The 20,381-nt window shown below is 39.8% G+C and overlaps 1 long non-coding RNA gene across 2 annotated transcripts in view; it reads left to right on the forward strand.

Annotated features, from left to right (window-relative positions):
- LOC147916895 (uncharacterized) overlaps positions 1 to 20,381 on the forward strand; it is a 152,744-nt gene that overhangs the window by 29,993 nt on the left and 102,370 nt on the right. The window contains exon 1 of one of the 2 annotated variants that reach the window (XR_015552515.1): positions 5,037 to 5,183. The exons of the other annotated variant lie outside the window; for it this stretch is intronic. This is a non-coding gene — a long non-coding RNA (uncharacterized LOC147916895). Of the gene's footprint in view, positions 1 to 5,036; positions 5,184 to 20,381 lie in introns of those variants that run through there. 2 annotated transcript variants of the gene reach the window in all.

The following is a 20,381-nucleotide window of genomic DNA, read 5'->3' on the forward strand; positions in this document are numbered from 1 at the left end:
ATTTTTTCTATTGTTTCTCTTGCCCGGTCAGATGTGGTGTTTGAAAAGATGTTGCTAAGACTGATGTCGAAGAGCGTACTGCCTATGTTTTCTTCTAGAACTTTCACAGTTTCAGGTCTTACATTCAAGTCTTTAATCCATTTGGAGTTAATTTTTGTGTATGGTGTAAGGTAAGAGTCTACTTTCATTTTTTTGCATATGGCTATCCAGTTTTCCCAACACCATTTGTTGAAGAGACTTTCTTTTCCCCATTGTATGTTCTTGGCTCCTTTGTCAAAGATTAGCTGTCCATAGATGTGTGGGTTTATTTCTGGGCTTTCGATTCTATTCCATTGATCTGTGTGTCTGTTTTTGTGCCAGTACCATGCTGTTTTGGTTACTATAGCTTTGTAGTATATTTTGAAATCAGGGAGTGTGATACCTCCAGCTTTGTTCTTTTTTCTCAGGATTCCTTTAGCTATTCGGGGTCTTTTGTTGTTCCATATAAATTTTAGGATTCTTTGTTCTATTTCTGTGAAAAATGTTGTTGGAACTTTGATAGGGATTGCATTGAATCTATAGATGGCTTTAGGAAGTATGGACATCTTAACTATGTTAATTCTTCCAATCCAAGAGCACGGAATATCTTTCCACTTCTTTGTGTCTTCTTCAATTTCTTTCAGAAATATTTTATAGTTTTCGGTGTACAGATCTTTCACCTCTTTGGTTAAGTTTATTCCTAGGTATTTTATTCTTTTTGTTGCAATTGTAAATGGGATGGTATTCTTAATTTCTCTTTCTGCTACTTCGTTGTTAGTGTACAGAAATGCAACTGATTTTTGTATGTTGATTTTGTATCCTGCAACTTTCCCATATTCGTTTATTACTTCTAAAAGTTTTCTGGTGGATTCTTTAGGGTTTTCTATATATAAAATCATGTCATCTGCAAATAGTGACAGTTTCACTTCTTCCTTTCCAATTTGGATCCCTTTTATTTCTTTGTCTTGCCTGATTGCTCTGGCTAGGACTTCCAATACTATGTCAAATAGGAGTGGTGACAGTGGTCATCCTTGTCTGGTTCCTGTTCTTAGAGGGATAGCTTTCAGTTTTTCACCATTGAGGATGATATTAGCTGTGGGTTTCTCATATATGGTCTTTATTATGTTGAGGTACTTTCCTTCTATACCCATTTTATTCAGAGTTTTTATCATAAATGGATGCTGTATCTTGTCAAATGCTTTCTCTGCATCTATTGAGATGATCATGTGATTTTTGTTCTTCATTTTATTAATGTGGTGTATTACGTTGATTGATTTGCGAATGTTAAACCATCCCTGCATACCTGGAATAAATCCCACTTGATCATGGTGTATAATCTTTTTAACGTATTGTTGTATGCGATTTGCTAGTATTTTGTTGAGGATTTTCGCATCGATGTTCATCAGTGATATTGGCCTGTAATTTTCTTTTTTTGTGTTGTCCTTGTCTGGTTTTGGTATCAGGGTAATGTCAGCTTCGTAGAATGAGTTAGGGAGCTTCCCCCCCTCCTCAGTTTTTTGGAAGAGTTTGAGAAGGATAGGTATTAAGACTTCTTTGAATGTTTGGTAGAATTCACCAGGGAAGCCGTCTGGTCCTGGACTTTTATTTTTGGGGAGGTTTTTGATTACTGTTTCAATCTCCTTACTGGTGATTGGTCTATTCAAATTCTCTACTGCTTCTTGATCCAGTTTTGGAAGGTTGTATGATTCTAAGAATTTATCCATTTCTTCCAGATTGTCGAATTGGTTGGCATATAGTTTTTCATAGTATTCTCTTATAATCTTTTGTATTTCTGAGGTGTCTGTTGTAACCTCTCCTCTTTCATTTCTGATTTTACTTATTTGTGCCTTCTCTCTTTTTTTCTTGGTGAGTCTAGCTAAAGGTTTGTCTGTTTTGTTGATCTTTTCAAAGAACCAGCTCTTGGTTTTATTAATTTTTTCTATTGTTTTTTTGGTCTCTATTTCATTTATTTCTGCTCTGATTTTTATTATTTCCCTTCTTCTACTGATTTTGGGCTTTGTTTGTTCCTCTTTTTCCAGTTCCTTTAGGTGCATTGTTAGATTGTTTATTTGAGATTTTTCTTGTTTGTTGAGATAGGCCTGTATTGCTATAAACTTCCCTCTTAGAACCGCTTTTGCTGTATCCCATAAATTCTGGCATGTCGTATTTTCATTTTCATTTGTCTCCAGGTATTTTTTGATTTCTTCTTTGATTTCTTCATTAACCCAGTCGTTGTTCAGTAGCATTTTGTTTAATCTCCATGTATTTGTGGCTTTTCTGATTTTCTTCCTATAGTTGATTTCTAGTTTCATACCTTTGTGGTCAGAAAAGATGCTTGGTATTATTTCAATCTTCTTAAATTTATGGATACTTGTTTTGTGGCCTAATATGTGATCAATCCTGGAGAACGTTCCATGTGCATTTGAAAAGAACGTGTATTCTTCGGTTTTTGGATGGAATGCTCTGTATATATCTACTAGGTCCATCTGTTCTAGTGTGTCGTTTAAGGCCAATGTTTCCTTATTGATCTTCTGTTTGGATGATCTATCCGTTGGTGTAAGTGGAGTGTTAAAGTCCCCTACTATTATTGTGTTACTGTCTATTTCTGTTTTTATGTCTGTTAATAATTGCTTTATATATTTAGGTGCACCTACATTGGGTGCGTAGATATTTACAAGTGTTATATCCTCTTGTTGGATTGTTCCCTTGATCATTATGTAATGCCCTTCTTTGTCTCGTTTTACAGTTTTTGTTTTAAAGTCTATTTTGTCTGATATGAGTACTGCTACCCCAGCTTTCTTTTCATTGCCATTTGCGTGGAGTATCTTTTTCCATCCCTTCACTTTCAGTTTGTGAGTGTCTTTAGGTCTGAAGTGTGTCTCTTGTATGCAGCATATATATGGGTCTTGTTTTTTTCCCCAGCCAGCCCCCCTATCCCTTTTAATTGGAGCATTTAGTCCATTGACATTTAAAGTAGCTATTGATAAGTATGTACTTACTGCCATTTTTTAACTTTTTTTTTTTTTCTCAGTGTTTTAGTAGTCCTTCTCTGTTCCTTACTTCTATACAGAATTGATGGTCACTTTAGTTTGACCTCTGTCTGAAAGCTGTACTCTTTAACTACCCTCCTCCCTCCTTTTATGTTTTTGATATCATATCCAACCTCTTTTTTGTGCATTTGTATCCATTACGTTCTAATCGTGGAAATAGATAATTTTTCCTATTTGTGGTCTTCTCTTTTCCCCTTAAATCAGTCCCTTTAACATTTCTTGTAACACTGGTTTCTTGGTGACAAACTCCTTTAATTTTTGCTTATCTGGGAAAATTTTGATCTCTCCTTCCATTTTGAACGATAACCTTGCTGGGTAGAGTATTCTTGGCTGTAAGTTTTTTCCTTTTAGCACTTTAAATATATCATGCCATTCTCTTCTAGCCTGTAAGGTTTCTGCTGAGAAGTCAGCTGATAGCCTTATGGGGTTTCCTTTGTATGTAACTTGACATTCTCTTGCGGCTTTTAGGATTCTCTCTTTATCTTTAATTCTGGACATTTTGATTATGATGTGTCTTGGTGTGGGCCTCTTTGGGTTTATCTTGTTTGGGGCTCTCTGTGCCTCCTGTACCTGGATGTCTGTTTCCTTCCTTAGGTTAGGGAAGTTTTCATCTATTATTTCTTGAAATAGATTCTCTGCCCCCTTGTCTCGCTCTTCTCCTTGCGGGACACCTATAACACGGATGTTAGTGCGCTTGATGTTGTCCCAGAGGTCCCTTAGACTGTCCTCACTCTTTTTAATTCTTTTCTCTTTTACCTGTTCACCTTGGGTAATTTCTTCTAGTCTTTCGTCCAGCTCACAGATCCATTCTTCTGTATCCTCTACTCTGCTTTTGAGTCCCTCTAATGAGTTTTTCATTTCCAGTATTGTATTCTTCATTTCTGATTGGTTCTTTTTTATATCTTCCATTTCTTTGTTGACATTCTCACTGAGTCCATCTATTCTTCTCCCCAGATCAGTGAGCATCCTTAACACTCTTAGTTTGAACTCTCTGTCGGGTAGGTTGCTCATTTCTGTTTCACTAAGTTCTTTTTCTGGGGTTTTGTCCTGTTCCCTTACTTGGAATGTATTCTTTTGCCTCTTCATTTTGCCTCTTTCCCTGTGCTTGTGTCTACGTATTAGGTAGGTCAGCTACGTCTCCTGCTCTTGGATAGGTGACCTTATGTAAGTGATGGCTTAGGAGGCTTCCAGTGTGCTTCCCTCAGTTCTCAATGTTCCAGGGGTGGCCCCTATGTGGGCTACGTGTATCCTTCTGCTGTGGCCTGTTTGCTCTCCCTGTAGGCGCCCAGGGAGGCTGAGTTATGCTCCTGGCCAGCTGTTGTAATGCTCAGCTGCTTGTAGTTGTTGTGGGCCCTTCAGTCTCTTTATCAGCTGTGGGGAGCCCCAGCACAGCTGGCTGCAAGTTCTAATACCACATTTGTGTTGCAGTATTTCTTTTAAGTGAGTAGGCCCCCACCGTGGCAGGTTGTTAGGCTCAGGGCCTTACAATTGCTGTAAGCCTCTAGCCTATTAGGTCTCTTGTCAGCTCTCTGAGGATTGCAGCTGGGTGGGGCTGGCCTCAGGCACAGGAGCACCCAATTGTTTCAGGTTTTGGAAGGTGGAGCAAACCTCCTATGTGGGTCTTTGAGAAGTACAAGTCTTCTGTGGCTGAGAAGCCCTGCCGCCCACAGGTCCACACACACAGTCAACACAGTCCTGCCCCGTGTGAGCGCCCCGACCTCCCCAAGTGGACCCAGTCTCTCCACGGCGGGAGCCCCACACACTCTGCCACCGCCCCACACTCTCCACCCGCTCCTTGTGCACACCCTGCCCGGCTCAAGTCAGCTCAGTTGCCAGGCTGCAGAGAATCCAGTCACCAATCTATGCAGGCCCACACGTTGCCCGAGGGCTTGTTGTTGGGTGGGGCTAGTCTCTAGGGTGGGCTGCCTGCCCTGGCTGAGCTGGATTAAATCGGTGCTCTAGCGGGTGGAGCAGACCCTGGGCTAGCAGGTCTCAGGGAGAACTCCAATGGCGTCTGTGTCAGCACGCTCACACCAGGCCACAACAATGGCCGCCGCCAATGTCCCAGTCCCTGGAGAGGTCTCACCTCACCGAGATGCACTCAGGGCCTATTAGGTGAGTCTCTTGTCCCCGACGCACTGTGCACCTTTCTTTCTGGTGATTTTAGGATGCTTTCTGGAACGGGTGAGTTTGTGTGCGGGCCCTTTAAGAGCCAGTTTTAGTTTCTTTGTGAACCGGGTTTTCTGGGGGTGCTCCCCAATGCTTTAGTAGCAGGCAAAGTCAGATATTATGCTGCTGGTCTCAATTGTGCTGGGTCCACAAAATGCCCACAGCGGGGGCGCTCCCCGGCTCAGGGCCCCGCGCCTCCAGGGAGGCTGCGTACCTGTGAGCTGCTCCCGGCGGCCGTGAAGCTGGCGGCTTGTGAAGGTGGCGTTTTTCCTCTCCAGAAGGGAGTCTCTGCCTCTTCTACCCCAGTTAGGATTGTCCGTTGTTGCAGGAGTTCCTCTTATCCAGTTTTCAGTTCTGTCTCAGGGGTAATTTTTCCACGAATAGTTGTAAATTGGCTGTGTCCACGGGAGGAGGTGAGTTCAGAGTCTGCCTACGCCGCCATCTTGACTCTGCCTTCGCCTCTAATTTCCTTCTATCGATACAGAAACCAGGTTCAGAGAAACTCTCTATGGCTTAAGGTCACCCAGTGAATGGTTGACGGAGTTTAGAGAAGAAGCCACATGGTTAATCTGCCATCCTGGTTCTTTTTAACCACCCCCTACTTTCACTATACTTAAAACATTTGCATTCCAGGCCCAAGAGGCAACTTTTTGTGGGTGCAGCTGGACACCGCCACACTCTCTACCCAGACAAATCCATAACAGAAGACATTCCCCAATGCCTCCGGAACCCAGGCAATGAAGGCTGTAGGTGACCAGATCACCCATGTGCTTTGAAGCCACCGCCTTCTCCTCAGCTCTGGCTTATTGCTGCCAAGAGGAATGTGGCCCTGCATTCTCAGACCTTCTGATTGTATAAGGGAAATAGGAAGTCCAGATTTGAAATGGAATCTCCCACATTTTAAATGTTGGCAATCCAAAAATTAAAAAAACAAACCAACCCAAAAAACCCTGTGCAAGCCAACAAAACATGGCCAGATTTGGCATCTCGCTTCCAATTTGCAATCTCTGTTGTAAAGAATCATTGAGAGTTTTGATTTTGATCTTTTTGAGGTTTGGTTTGAGGAAGTTTTTGGTGGAGTAAATTGTGATTAGCCATATGCAGAAGATTGTGATGGCATTATTTAGGAAGAGTTTATAGTGATGGGAAAAGCGTTGTGGCATAATTAGTGAATACAGCAGGGTCTGACATTTTTGATACGCTGTGATCCCCAGCTACACAGAACTGTGCCTAAAAGACGTCTGACAAGCAGTCAATAGCCAGCGCATCTGTGTACAGCGATTCCTCCTTCTCCTTCTCCATGCTTCTTGAAGCTTTCCAAGTTGTCCATCATAAACATGTGTTCCTTTTGAAACCAGAAATAAAATTTAAAAAATGCTCAGGTATAGTTCTACCATTCTTGGGAACATATCCTAAAATGATTATATGAACTAGGAAGAGCTTTACATACAAAGTTACTCTGGCTGTTTTATTTAAAATAGGGAGAAATTGGTAAAATGTTCAACAATTGGGCAATTTTTGAGTAAAATATGGAATATTTATACAATGCAATATTTTGCAATCATTGTTTTTATTGACATTACTAAGTGATTAAACAGGGTAATGATTATAATATAAAGTGAAAAAAATAGAACATAAAATTGCATAAACTTGGATTAAAACCGAGCTTAAAAACACCTCATGCATAGGAAAAAGGCTGAAGAAAAATGCCAAAGCGTAAGCTAATAGGGCTTGTGATTGGCTGATGTGTTCATGGGTAACTTTTTTTTTCTATTTTTACTTTTTTTTTTCTTTTCCAGATTTTCCATATTAAGTTTGCAATACTTGAAAAAAAAGCTTCCATTAACTTATATTAGATATGTACCAATGTTACAAAAAGTTTCTCTTTTTGATACAGTTGTCTTTTTCCCTCCCTAATGTGGTACTATGCTTTATTCCCTAAATATGCTTCCTATTCTTGCCTTTTTGCCTTGGTTGCCAGGAAGCTCAGACGTTAGTTTATCGTTTGAACGAAGTAATTATATCAACCTTGGTTTTGATTAATTTATTTCTCCTCTCCTTTCTCCCAATTTTAAAGTTTGTATTTAAAGAACTTAATTTTATTTTTCTATTTACTATATAGGACTATCTTATTTAAAACCATCTCAAATCTCTTGGGAAGTTGGCAGAGTGCCCATTTTAATCATAAGTCGACAATCTTCTCTTTCACAGTTTTGGGGCAGTGAGGGAAGCATTAAGTAAAACTTTCAATCTCTGTACATATATACATATATATGTATATATATAATTCTTTGAATACTTATGAATCTTTGACAGTCAAAAACTGTTGACTATTTTTCTTTTCACTACTTTTATTTCTTTTTAGTAGCTTAAGCCCTTATAAATTATAGAAGGTACTAATGAGAGTCCTTTAACTCTTTTCAATACTTAAAAGAAATTTAACAGAAATAGCATGTGAAGTCTAACTGTGGATAAATATGCAAACTAAAATTTTTCTTTGCTTTTGGCTGAAATTATAGCAACTCAGTGTGGTAACACTTTATCTCATGCTGATTAGATTGTTTAATTTGCAGTCAGACATGTCTTTGATGCAGAAAAACCCAGGAAATAAATTGTTAATTAATAATTGCAGTCCATTGGGAAGTCCGGACTCTCAAAGCCTTGTGTTCGCGGAGGAAAAAAAAATGGCAGGGGCTTGTTGCAGTGAAGATACTGGGCATATGGGTATTTGCCCCGCCTCTGGTCATCTTGGGGACGCCAGGCGATATCACAGAATGGATTCTTCCTCTGTGGCTCCCACTGAAGGGCCTTTGATTTTCAGTCTAAATTGAAATAATTTTTCTTTTAGATGCAGCAGCAGTCTTGTACCTTAATCTAATGGAGCTCCCCATTTCTGTGATTTATTCTTCTGCCTTCCTGCTGTTTGCTTATTCCTCAGTATGGCCACTGGTGATGGATCTAGTAATACATTAGGCTGATGGATCCCATCCATTAACATGGAGGCCCTGAGCTGGTGGGGAGCGTGATGCTGGCCATGTGCATTGGCCAACGGCTAAGAGGCTGAATTGGCCACCAGTCTTCCAGTTTGGACAGAAGAAATGTTATTGGACTGAATAACCACCTCCTCATTCCAGGACTCTCTTTAGGAGGAAGAACAGTGGACAGAGAGCAGAAGTGTTGGATTTGAGCTCTGGCTTTGCTACATAATAGCTCTGTGACCTTGGGAAAGACTTGAAACCTCTTTGAGCCTCAGTTTACGCATAAATAAATTAGAATAATATTTGATCTTGTCACATCATTGGATAATTGCGAAAATTCAACCAAGATATTTACTAACTGTAAAGTGCTACAGCATGGTAGTTGGCATTTATGTGTCCTCTCGGACCCACTTCTCTGCTTTGGGACTGGCTTTACTCTTCTGGGGGAATTGCTTTTCCTTGTCTCTCACTCTGACATGTGGTCCAATAGGACCTGACATCTTGGAAGATAATCTTGCCTCTTTGGGCGCAGTGATTGGTCTAAAGATGGCATTCCACCTGTATCAGTTACCTATTGCTAACACTCTATTGTAACAAACCACCCCAAGACATAGTAATTTGATATAGCAATGACATTACTTTCACAGCTGTGTGATTTACCTGGGTGGTTCTTGTACTGCTCTCAACTGCATTCTCTCATGTTGCTGAAGTCAGCTGATGGCTTGAGATAGGCTGGAGGGTCCATGATGGCCTTACTATATTTTTAGGGGCTTGGTGTTGGACATTGTCTGGGCCTCTCTTTCCATGTAAGTCCATCCTGAGTTTCCTTTCGTGGCAGTGGGAGAACTCTATGAGGGCAAAAATGGAAGCTCAAGACCTCTTGATGCCAAGGGTTGGACATCGAGCAACATTATTGCTACTGTGTTTTGGTCACAGTAAATTACAGGGCTAGCCTGGATTGAAGACAAAAGGAAATATACTTCACCTCTTAATGGAAAGAGCCAAAAAATCATAGTGCAAAGGATCTTGTGTATAGGGATGGAAGAACTCACTGCAGTAATATTTGCAAATGATCTACTACATAACTGAAGCTGGAAAAATTTGGGGCCAAAATTCATTAGCAGCTGTTGTTCCAGCTTTGTGAAAGGAATTAGTGTGCAGCAGATGAGAATGGAGCTGAGTGCTGGAGAGAAGCAGAAACAAGACCTGGAGGGCTCTGAAAGGATCAGCTCTTAAGGCCACTCTCTGTCTGTTCTTTCAGTTTGGACTGCATGAACAAGTTAATCCTCTTCCCCTCCCTCCTAATCTAGTTTAAATTGGGTTTCTGTCATGTGTTCTCCAGGACACCAGCTGAATACATACTTATTACTTTTCCCTTTGGAGAATGGATGAAAGAATTGGGAGTAGAGATCTATGAGTTTTAAATTATGTGCATGGGCACAGCAGCCCTCTCTTTTCACACCCCACCTTTTGCCAGCTCAAAACTGAATAGGCTGGCAACTTTCTCACCACCATTATTCACTCTTATTCTGAGGATAAAAATGACTGTGAGCTCCCAGTAAGCAGCATCTTGGTGAAAAATTAGGTTTTGAATGGTACCATCAGAAGAACGTGAGAGCATACACATGCAGGTTCCTTCGTCTCTTCTCAACAACAAGTTTCAAGTTTGGACCTGGAGAAGCTCCAGTAGCATCTGGGTCAACAGTATGACAGAATCTACAGTCTTGTTACCATTTTGGCTTAACTTCTTATAGCAATGAATAAACCAGACTTGATTTCAAAGGGCTCTCAACAAATCAATTCCAGCCCCTCCTTCTTCTGGGGTCATCTTTTTGAGATAAATGGGATCAAGAGAGTTTGGTGGTCTTTTAAGACTGTAGACTTTAAAACCTTGAAATCCTGTGCTTCAGAAATGAAAAGCAAACTGCAATCTTTAATAACCACAAAGTAGATGATGATCATGTTCTGCAGTTAGCCACTCAGCCTATCACACATACCTTTTCATCTTCAGACTTCTTTTGTTTTATGTACAATCTCATTATCCAATTATCTTAGCAAACCTCTTTCCATGAATTTGACCTTTCAGTATTCTATAATTTAATTCTCTAACCACATTACCTCACTGCAGCATTTTCTTGGTCCAACTCATAAACAATAAATATTTCTAAGCATCAGTTTCTGGATTCAACCTTGGAAAGTACTCCTGTTTCTTGGAGCTGGGTCACCAAACCTCCTGTGTGGTGGAGGTGATGCTGGGGACTCCTGTTGGGTTGGCCTTTGGGAAGCCCTTCCCTCGAGAAGACAGAGGAAAATAGTCAAGTAGGATATTGTATTTTCCCATTTATGAGCTTTTTCCCTTGCACAGTTTTCATAAGCCATTTCCCACTGGATCGGAGGGGATAAAGATGATAGGGGAACAAACGTAGTGGCTAAGGTTTAAGCTCTGGAACCAGACAGACTTGAGTTTGAATTGGAACCTTGCCATTTACCATCCACATAACAATAGCAAGTTGCTTAGCTCCTGTTCCCCAATGTCCTTATCTGTAAAATGGAGATAATAATACCTTCTAGGATTGTAGTGAAATTAAAGGAGAAAATACAAAGTATTTGGCACTGTGCCTAGAACATACTAAGTGGTCAATAAATGTTACCCGTTATTATTGCAGTATTTAATTTATATAATTTAATTAGATACAATTTAATTTATCTAAGAAGGTTTGCATGCTGTCATGGGGCAGAAAAATCAGTCTGGATTTTTAATATAATTCAGAAATCTTAAGGCAGTCTCTACTTTTCCAGAGTAAGTGTTAATGGATGACTTTCAGAAACGCTTTTATTAGCGGGCCAGTTGTATTGAGAAACTGAAGACAATTGTCCTAATGTTGGACTTTAAACATGGAGAAAAGTTTGTCCACAGTTTGTCAAGAGGAAATGGCAGTTGAGAAAGGCCCAGTTATTTGCTACTTTAAATCAAAATAGGGAGGGATATATATAGGTTCTGGGATAAATATCCAGAATCATCTGAGTTGGTCATGATGCTGGTCCATATTTTTAAGATAACCATTTAAGAGCAAATAAAACTTTCCCATCTTCTGAGGTAAGTGCCTAACAGGTTTTTTCGGGGAGTATAGCATTTGCTTTGGGGGCTTGCACCTAGTTTTTGAGAATATCTGTTGAAAAGAAATAGTATATTGTGCTGAACCCAATTGCATTAACCCAAAGTTAATGTCTTATCACATGTCCTAGAGCTAGGATGAGCATATATACCAGTTTGCATAGAACAATTCTAGTAAACCTAATTGTTCCAACATTATTACTTATAGCACCCCATTTCACTCTCAAAAGTGTACTGGTTTAGACAACAAATTATATGGTCACCCTGTCTAAAACATCATGGTCTATCTTCCTTTAAAATGTTTTAAATATTTATTTTTAATGGGCCAAACTATTATTACCACATTCATGTTCTCAGCTCTTAGAGGTAGGAAAATGTTGTCTGTCATGATGAAGTAGAAGTTGTCCTTTTAGAAAACAATAGGAAATATGTAAGCCATGGGGTTTCCCTCTTTGCCTTGGCTGCCAGGAAGCTCAAGGCTAATTTGGAGCTCATTGCAGGACCTTCCATAGCCCAGGATTTTTAAAACAATTATTCCCTTACTTGCCATTGTTACTTGGTTCTTGTTTTAATTTTTATTGTGTTTGAGATATTTTTTATGGATGGTTTCAAGTAAATTTTAGAAATAAGTAGAATATAAAATTGGAAAAGGTTATGAATGTTTATTTTTAGTATTTAAAGTCTTATGCAAGTTCATATTAATACACAGGGCTGGATTGACCAAACACAAGGAGTCCTGTATGGATATCTAGAGCTGTCTCTTCTCCATGGTCACACATGATGACGTGTGATAATTTATTCTTACACTGTAGTAGATTGCATAATTTGGCCCTAATGCTTTACCCTCCCACCCCCATACATCACTTTTGCTATGTAACTTTGCAGTGCCCCCCACTGGGTGTGGGATAACTGTCTTGGCTCACCACTTTGGTCTACTTGATTGTTTCTGTGGGTATTCACAGAACTGGATAGTGAGAGCTGCAACCTTGGAGTCCCAGCATGGGAACCTTGGCCAGCTTTGGCAGTGAGGGAGAGATTTCTCCTCCCTCAAATCCACAGCAGCCTGTGTGGGAATGTCTACCACAGCAAGGAATCAGCGCCAAGGGGCAAGCACTGGACTGCATGGGTCCGGTTTCCAACAGTGACACCTTGTGGCAAGAAGAAGCAGTGGCGGCTCAAATAGATGAGCTGTCTCTATTTAGACAGACGCTGGAAAGATCATCTTTGGACTGTGTAAGCCCCAAGAGGTGCGTCTTAAGGGAGGAAGGCATACACACCACATTTCTTGCTCATGATACAGGTGACGGATCAAATTATTAATTGTAAAAATGAGAGACATGTGACAATAGCTGCCTGCTTGTGGAACAGTTCACCCTGGTTTTACTGTCACCCTCAATGTGTATGGGACGGAGGGATGAGGAAGAAAGTATGGATCTCAATGTATGACAGGGCTTCAGGATGAGATGGGGTTAATAAGGAAGTGCTTTTGGGAAGAGGTGACCCCTGACTTCTGATTTAAGGCCTGCTAAGTTCAGAAGGAGCGTGATCCGGACCCAGGTGGCATTTCTCTTGGAGCCCAGCCCCACTGTGCTGCTCTGCACCCTGAGTTGCAGTGGTGTGAGCTGCCTAATGAGACATGAGACTAGTGTAATGCAAAGCGGGAGGCGATGACAAGCTAGTCATGCAGACGACTTGAAAAGTGAGCTGAAACCATACAGACTTGCAACCCTAACTTCAGGTCAGAAACGTTGTGCTGCAGAGCAATTTTAAGCAGAGGCCTTCTGTGGTTTTTTTTCTTAAATGAAACAGAGATATCCCCTAGAGGGCATTTCAGATTCTTGCTTCTTGTTTCACTTGCCTGGAAACAGAGACACAGAGGAAAAATTCCCTGGGAGGAAAATATAATTTTGGGGGTGATAGTTGTTTATTTGTTTCATTTAAGATTCAGCAAAACCAGGATTGACCCAGCTCTTCTCTGTCCTCCAGCAAATTTGCTTTCCTCCTCTGGCTGCGTTGATTCCTCATTTTCCTTTGGAGCTGGAGGAAGCAGTGGCCTCGCTTTATTTTGCTGTCTTACACTTTGCGTCGGCATCAATCATTCGCTGGACAGAGCATTTGTTTTACCTCAGTTTTTCTCCAAGTTGAGCATCTTTTTTTTTTTTCCCTTTTAATGGCATCTCAAAGCGCTTCTGAATTTACCCACTCAGACATGAACTCGACGTTGGAAAAGCTGCTCTTTAGTAATCTGTTAAGAACAGCAGATATCAATGCGCAATATCTAGTTTCTTAAAGAAACATTTCTCCATAGTTTGAAATTGAAAATCAATTCCAGGCCACTTGGAAAGCATCGCCAGCCACGATAATCAATGGAGAAAAAAAATTGGCATGCAAATAAAATATTGGAACACCCACGGAACCAAATGCATTTCTAAGTTTGCACTTTATATTGACAAAAACAGTAACAACAAACGTAGCTTTTGTGCAGTATCAGTTTTTGTTAAGCAGGGCAAGAGGCTCTGTAGTGTGGGTTAATTTGTATCCCCTCTCTGCTGTTTACTAGCTGAGTGACCTTGGGCAGATTCCCTAGCCTTTCTTGCCCTAATAAATAACAGGGAGCTACTAGCAATGGCTCACATTTATGGGGCACATTACTGAGTGTCGGCTGTGCTTCAAGCTCTTTATGTTTATTAACTTAATAATTCTCTCAACAATACTTGAGATAGGTGTTGGTCTGTCCATCCCCATTTTATCACCAGGAAAACCAAGGCACAAACAAACTAACTAACTTGCTTAATGTCACAGAGCTGGAAAGTAGTGGAGCAGGATCTGAAACCTGGAGGTCTGGCTCCAGGGGCACCATACTGCTTTGATGATAATTGTAATAGTAACACACCTCACTGGGTTGTTGAGAGGAGTAAAGGAGGCTTGTGTCTGTGGAGCACTGTGTCTGGCACGGGCTATGAGCTCAGGGAATGTTCACCGGTGTTGTTAAGGCTACACCAGTCAAACCCCTAGAGGATCACCAGTTGCCTAAGTTTGAACTTGAACTTCTGCATTTGAGGTTCAGTTCAAATGGCTCTGGTTGTTCCAGTGATTTTAATTATTTTTAAAACGAATTTGGGAACAAAAGCAGTGTTACCTATTGTAATCCCCACATCAAGGCAACTTGTATGAACGAGAACAGGATGATTACCAAGGAATTAGCTGTGAGTGATGGCCAGCTTCTGGTCTACTTCGTGGCCTTGAGAAAGTGGACTTGAACGTCCCATCCCTGACCTTTGAACTTCTGCCTACCCTCCTTTGCCCGCTTTGTCTTGACAGCCCTCCCTACTCTGTTCTCTGAGTTGACTTCACGTCGATGGAGGGCTGGGAAACACATTTTGTTTTGTTTTGTCCTTCTCTGGTGCTCTGACTGCAATGAAGCTTTGCAGCCCCAGAAGAGATAGAATTTAATCCATTTTTATTAACAAAGTCAAATTATATGTAAACGAATTCCCTAAAGAACCGTTTAATTAGAAGACGTTTGTTTCCCCCCATTAGGTGATTCCCTGACAGAGGAAGACCTCAGAAATGTGCCACTCCTCTGCTGAAGGCCCCAAATGTTGGATTTAGGAAGGTGTCTATTTTGGAATGAAAATTGTAATCTGGGTCTGGCTTGATTCCCTGCAGGTGACCCTTTCTGAAAGAGACAGAAGAATAGAGCTGAAGGTCAGACTAGAGCTCTGGGGTCAGCCATTCCAACTTCCTTAATAGGGCAGAAATGGAAACTGAGGCCCATGTCTTCTGAGAAGATTCCTGAGTAGTGTTGGTCTCTGGCCTGCTTAGTCTTAAGAAAGTGACCAAAATGTTTAGTAACTTGAGGCAATTTGCTGCCTTCATTTTCTCTGTGCGTGTGTGTGTGTATGTGTGTGTTTGTGAGTATTTCAGCTATGAGTACTGCAAGGATTTGCCCTTTACTTAACATGTATCCAAAATGTTATTCCAGAGCCCCTATGTAGGGACAGCTATTGTTTTATCTGGTCAGTACTCCTGGCCCCCATTTCTTCTGACTACTGCTTCTATCATCCCTGCATCCTCCCACCATTCTACCATTTTATCTGTATCATCCCCACAGGAGTTTCCATCTTCTTAACTGGCTGCATGTTTCTGTGCACAGTTTATTGATCCAATGGTGGACACATGACCCAATAAGTTATTTCCTTGAGATTTTTGGTGTTAAGACCAGAAAGATCAACAAAGCCGTGTCTCTGGTAGTTGAAACTGTATGGTAAAAGTCTAGATGCTGTCGGCTGCCATGTATTCCATCATGTGCAGAAAGCTGGTCTGAGGGAAAGAGAAAAAGTTGACACCTACAGAGAGAAGCAGAATGGAAAGATGGTCATGAGGATGTCTGAGTCCAACTTTGGACCGCCTTAAGTCCTAGCTGCATCCTTGTTCTTTCCTCTTCTAGTTCACCCTCTCCTTGGATTCCTTGAGGCCACCAATCCCCTTTTTTGGTTAAGTGAATTGGATTTATGTCACTTGTGACCAAAAGAATCCTAATATACCCAGGGACACAAGAAGAGTGTCTTTTCATCCAAGGTGCTCCAGCTAGGCCAGATGCTGGAGTAGAAGGACTGAGAGGGCAGGAAAAAACTTCCAGAGGGAATGGCACTTGAATAATGTAGAAGAGGCATTCAGACAGGTCGGCACAGAAGGTACCCTAATGCTTGTCCAAGGAGGAGGGTATAGACCCACCCCACCCCACTAGCACAAAGCAGAGGGCTTTCAAAGGCATCTCCAGAGGCATATGATGCCTCTGGATGTGTGGGTACAGTTCTTTACAACAAGTCCTATTTCTTCTTATAAAGTTCCAAAGGAAAGCCTTCAGGTATTGTTCAGGAGAGTTGTCTGTACTGGATGGACCACGTGTCATTTGCTGTCTCTCCCTGGATGTCTACATTAGGTCAATCACATAAGCACATGTTCAAACCAAAATATTGTGCCTGAACAAAGATAGTGAATGTTTGACAAAGTGCTACAACTTATCTCTGAACAATGTAAAAATTGATTCTAAGCCCAACCTGCTCGTCTCTAGGTCTTCAATACCTGTATAGCTAATACATATCATAGGTCATGAAATGAGACCTCCGAGAACCATGGCATTTAACGTTTTCCTCTCTAAAGCAACTTCAATCCAACTCTTCCACTGAATTCTCCTCTCCACCCAAGCTAGCAGAGTAGATATTTATTTATTACTTCAGTTCCTGACCCTTCCTGGGGATGTACAAGAATCTAGGAGACTTAGTAGTGCTTCCAGATGAGGGAAGGGCCTCTGATCTTGGTCCGTTGGGTTCACCGTTGATTTCCTTATTGTCTCAGCTTGCTTGGTTCCCTGAGGCCCTACAGCTTTCAACTTCCAGGCCAGGTCTGGGGCACAGGAAGCCTTGTTGAAGCTGAGAATCTAGGCTCTTGGGGCTAACATCCTTGGATGGGTCACATATCATTCTCCTTTTATGTTTTACCGACCTCACCAGGGAGCAAGATGAGGGGTCCTACTGCTCTTGGGGTCCATGTCTTCTGCCCACTTCCCAGTATGGGGAAAACATCTCCCTCTCCCTTCTTGCTACACTCCTCTCTCCCCTCTCCCTCCATGCACCACTCTTCAATGGATTTAAGCTTTTGTAAAAGATAGGAAAAACTGACTTCAAGCATCTTACACCTTTTCCCCAGGAAGAAAAAAATTAAAATTTTCCAGAAAAACTAGAAAAAGCTTGAAATGTGGGGTGGAGCAGAGGGGGATATAAAGAGGACAAACAGTAATTCATATCTTAAATAAACTATCCAACCATATGTGTTTGTCACATAAATGAATGTTTGAGAGAGAGCACATCAGCCCTAAATTAAAAACTATTGAGTGTTGCGCTTTGTTCTGGCATACTGTAAGTTACTTGTGGATTAGTTTGATGTCTACAAATTTTGCTTTTAAGCTTTCTTAAAGTATGTCCTGAGCAGTCTTTAGTCTAGAGCTAATTTGGCCCTACCACTAAGGTGTGACAAAGGGTGTCTAGTCTATACCATCATACTTCATGGTTAAAGACTGAATATTTTCTCTGTAGATTTGAGCATAAGAGAAGAGTGTCCAGTCTCACCATATCTATTCAGCATTGTATTGGAGGTTGTAGCCAATACAACAAGTCAAGAAAAAAAATTAAAGTCATACATATTGAGATGAAAGCAAAACTGCTTTTTCCCCTCACAACTGTCTCTGTAGAAAATTCAAAGGAATTTACCAAAAAAACAAAAAAGAAAACACAAAAAACCCTACTAGAACTAATAAATGAATATAGCAAGGTCATAGATACAAGGTCAATATAAAAAAATCAACTATATTTCTACATTCTAACAATGAACAACTGGAAATTGAAATTTAAAAGACACCACCATTTGCAATTATCATCATAAACATGAAATATTTAGGGAAAATTATTTTATAAAATATGAGTAAGAGCTGTTTGCTGACAACTATAAACTATTACTGAAATTAAAAAAGATTTAAAGAAATAGGGAGATGCATCATATACTGGAGGTGTTGAAGCTGTTGAGATATCACCTCTACAAAATTGATATGTAGACTCAACATAGTCACAATCAAAATATCAATAAGATGTTTTTTCTGTGTAGAAATTAACAAGGTGATTATAAAATTAAATGGAAACTCAAAGGACTTAGAATAGACAAATAATTTTGAAAATGAGCAAAGTTGTAAGACATACACTGTCAGATTTTAAGACTTACTGTAAAGTTACAGTAATCAAGGCAGTGTGGAATTAACAGATAGGTAGACATAGAGATGAGCGGAACAGAAGAGAATCCAGTAATTGACCCCACACATAAATCAACTGATTTTTAACAAGGGTGTCAAGGTATGTTCAAGAGGGGAAAGGATGGTCTTTCTACAAATGGTGCTGAAACAACTGGATATTCCTATGGAAAAAAATGAGCATGAACCCTTACCTCATACCATATACAATGTTGAAAAAATATCACAAATCTAATAGTAAAAGCTAAGGATCATAAAACTTCAAGAAGAAAATGTTTATTGCTTTGGATTAGATAAAGATTTCTTACATATGACATAAAAAGTGTGAACTATAAAATAATTGATAAATTTGATATTATCAAAACAAAAAACTCATGATTTTTGAGATAACTACTTAAAATATGAAAACTGAAGCCACAAACTTGGAGAAAGTATTTGAAAAATATACATTTGAGAAAGTACTTGTATCCAGAATATATAAAGAATTTTTACAACTCAATAATAAAAAGAGGAACAACTCAATTACAATGGGAAAAATATGTGAGCAGACACTTCCTCCAAAGAATATATATGAATGTCCAATAAGCACATGAAATGGTGTTCAACATCATTAGTCATTGGAGAAAGGAAAATTAAATCTATGATGAGGTACTACTACATACTCACCAGGAGGGCTATGATTTAAAAAGACAATACCAAACGTTGGCTATAATTTGGAATAACTTCATACATTGCCGGTGCTTATGCAAAATGGTATAGCCACCTTAGGAAAGAGTTTAGTAGTTTTTTATAAAGTTAAACATTCACATTTATCCTATGATCCAACAATCTCACGCCTATGTATTTGCCCAAGAAATAACAACACATGTCTACACAAAGACTTTTACTCAGATGTTCATAGCAGATTTATTGATAATCAAAAAAAGTGGAAAAAAAAATCCATCAACAGATGAATAGATAAGTAGATTGTGGTATATCCATACAGTGAAATACTACTGACCAATAAAAAAGAGCAAACTACTTACACATTCAACAACAGAGATTTTTCTTAAAGTATAATTGTAAGTGAAAAAGTCCACACAAAATACTACATATTTTATGATTCTATTTATACGAATGTTTATAAAAGGCAAAACTATAGCAATAAAAAGCAGATCGATGGTTACCTGGGGCCTGGGTTGGGTAGAGGAAATTGACTGTAAATGGTTATGAGGGAGCTTCTTGTGGTGATGGAATTGTTCTGTATCTTGATTATGGTTGTGGTTTCACAACTCTAGGCAACTGTCAAAATCCATCAAACTATACATTTAAAATTGTGAATTTTATTGTGAATGAAGTACCTCAGTAAACCTGGTTAAAAATAATGATGTTGCCTAAGTATGATCTGGCTTGGGGTCCTCTCTTGGTAGTGTTACCTCTTGACCCTTCCTCATCTCAGTACCTTGACATGCTATAGTTTTCTTCCAACTCTTAGGTTTAAATTCATGGAGACCTCCATAGTTTGTAGAATAAATCATTTAGGAGCATAGGATCCTGGGGATGAGGAGTGGGGAGTTGGGATTTGTGAGAACAAAGCCAGGAGTGAATTTAAGAATAGTCTCATACTATTTTTTTTTAACATTTATTAAAATCCAATGATAGCAACTGTATACCAAAGGGCATATCAACAACATTTTACATATCCTGAATGGATAATTAATTTTCCTTCATTATCACTTTCTTATTAGGAACATTTCAAGATCTTCCTCTCTTATAGTTTTGACAAGATATTTGTAAATTTATTTTGCTTTGTTGCAGAAAATATGCATGTAATGGGATTTTTTAGGAGTCTAACTCTCCACATGAATGTTCAATGCTTTTAGATTTTTTGATTTGGACTCATTAATTCCTACCTCTTAGAAGCTTCCTTCTAGAGGTCAACAAGGTCCCGTGAAGACAGAAGACATGGATTCTTGAGCAAAAGCTTTGGTTATTTGTCTCAGCTATGTCTCTCCAGCTGCTCCCTAAAACTCGAGGTGATTTTGCCTCAGTTTTTCCCACTCATTTATTCACCCATCTATTCACTCTTCCTAAAAATATCAAATGCCAGCCATGTGTCTGGCACTGAGCTAGGAAAATAATGGTGAATAAAACAGATGAGGACTCTGCCTTCACGGAAGTCACATTGTAAGGGAGAAAACACACCTGAAACAACTACTTACACAATTAATAAAATGTGGCAAGAATGACAAAACAGAAACATAAGGTGC

Source organism: Ceratotherium simum, chromosome 6, assembly GCF_057802395.1.
Source record: "Ceratotherium simum simum isolate JZ-2026a chromosome 6, ASM5780239v1, whole genome shotgun sequence".
NCBI classification, from domain to species: Eukaryota; Metazoa; Chordata; class Mammalia; order Perissodactyla; family Rhinocerotidae; genus Ceratotherium; species Ceratotherium simum.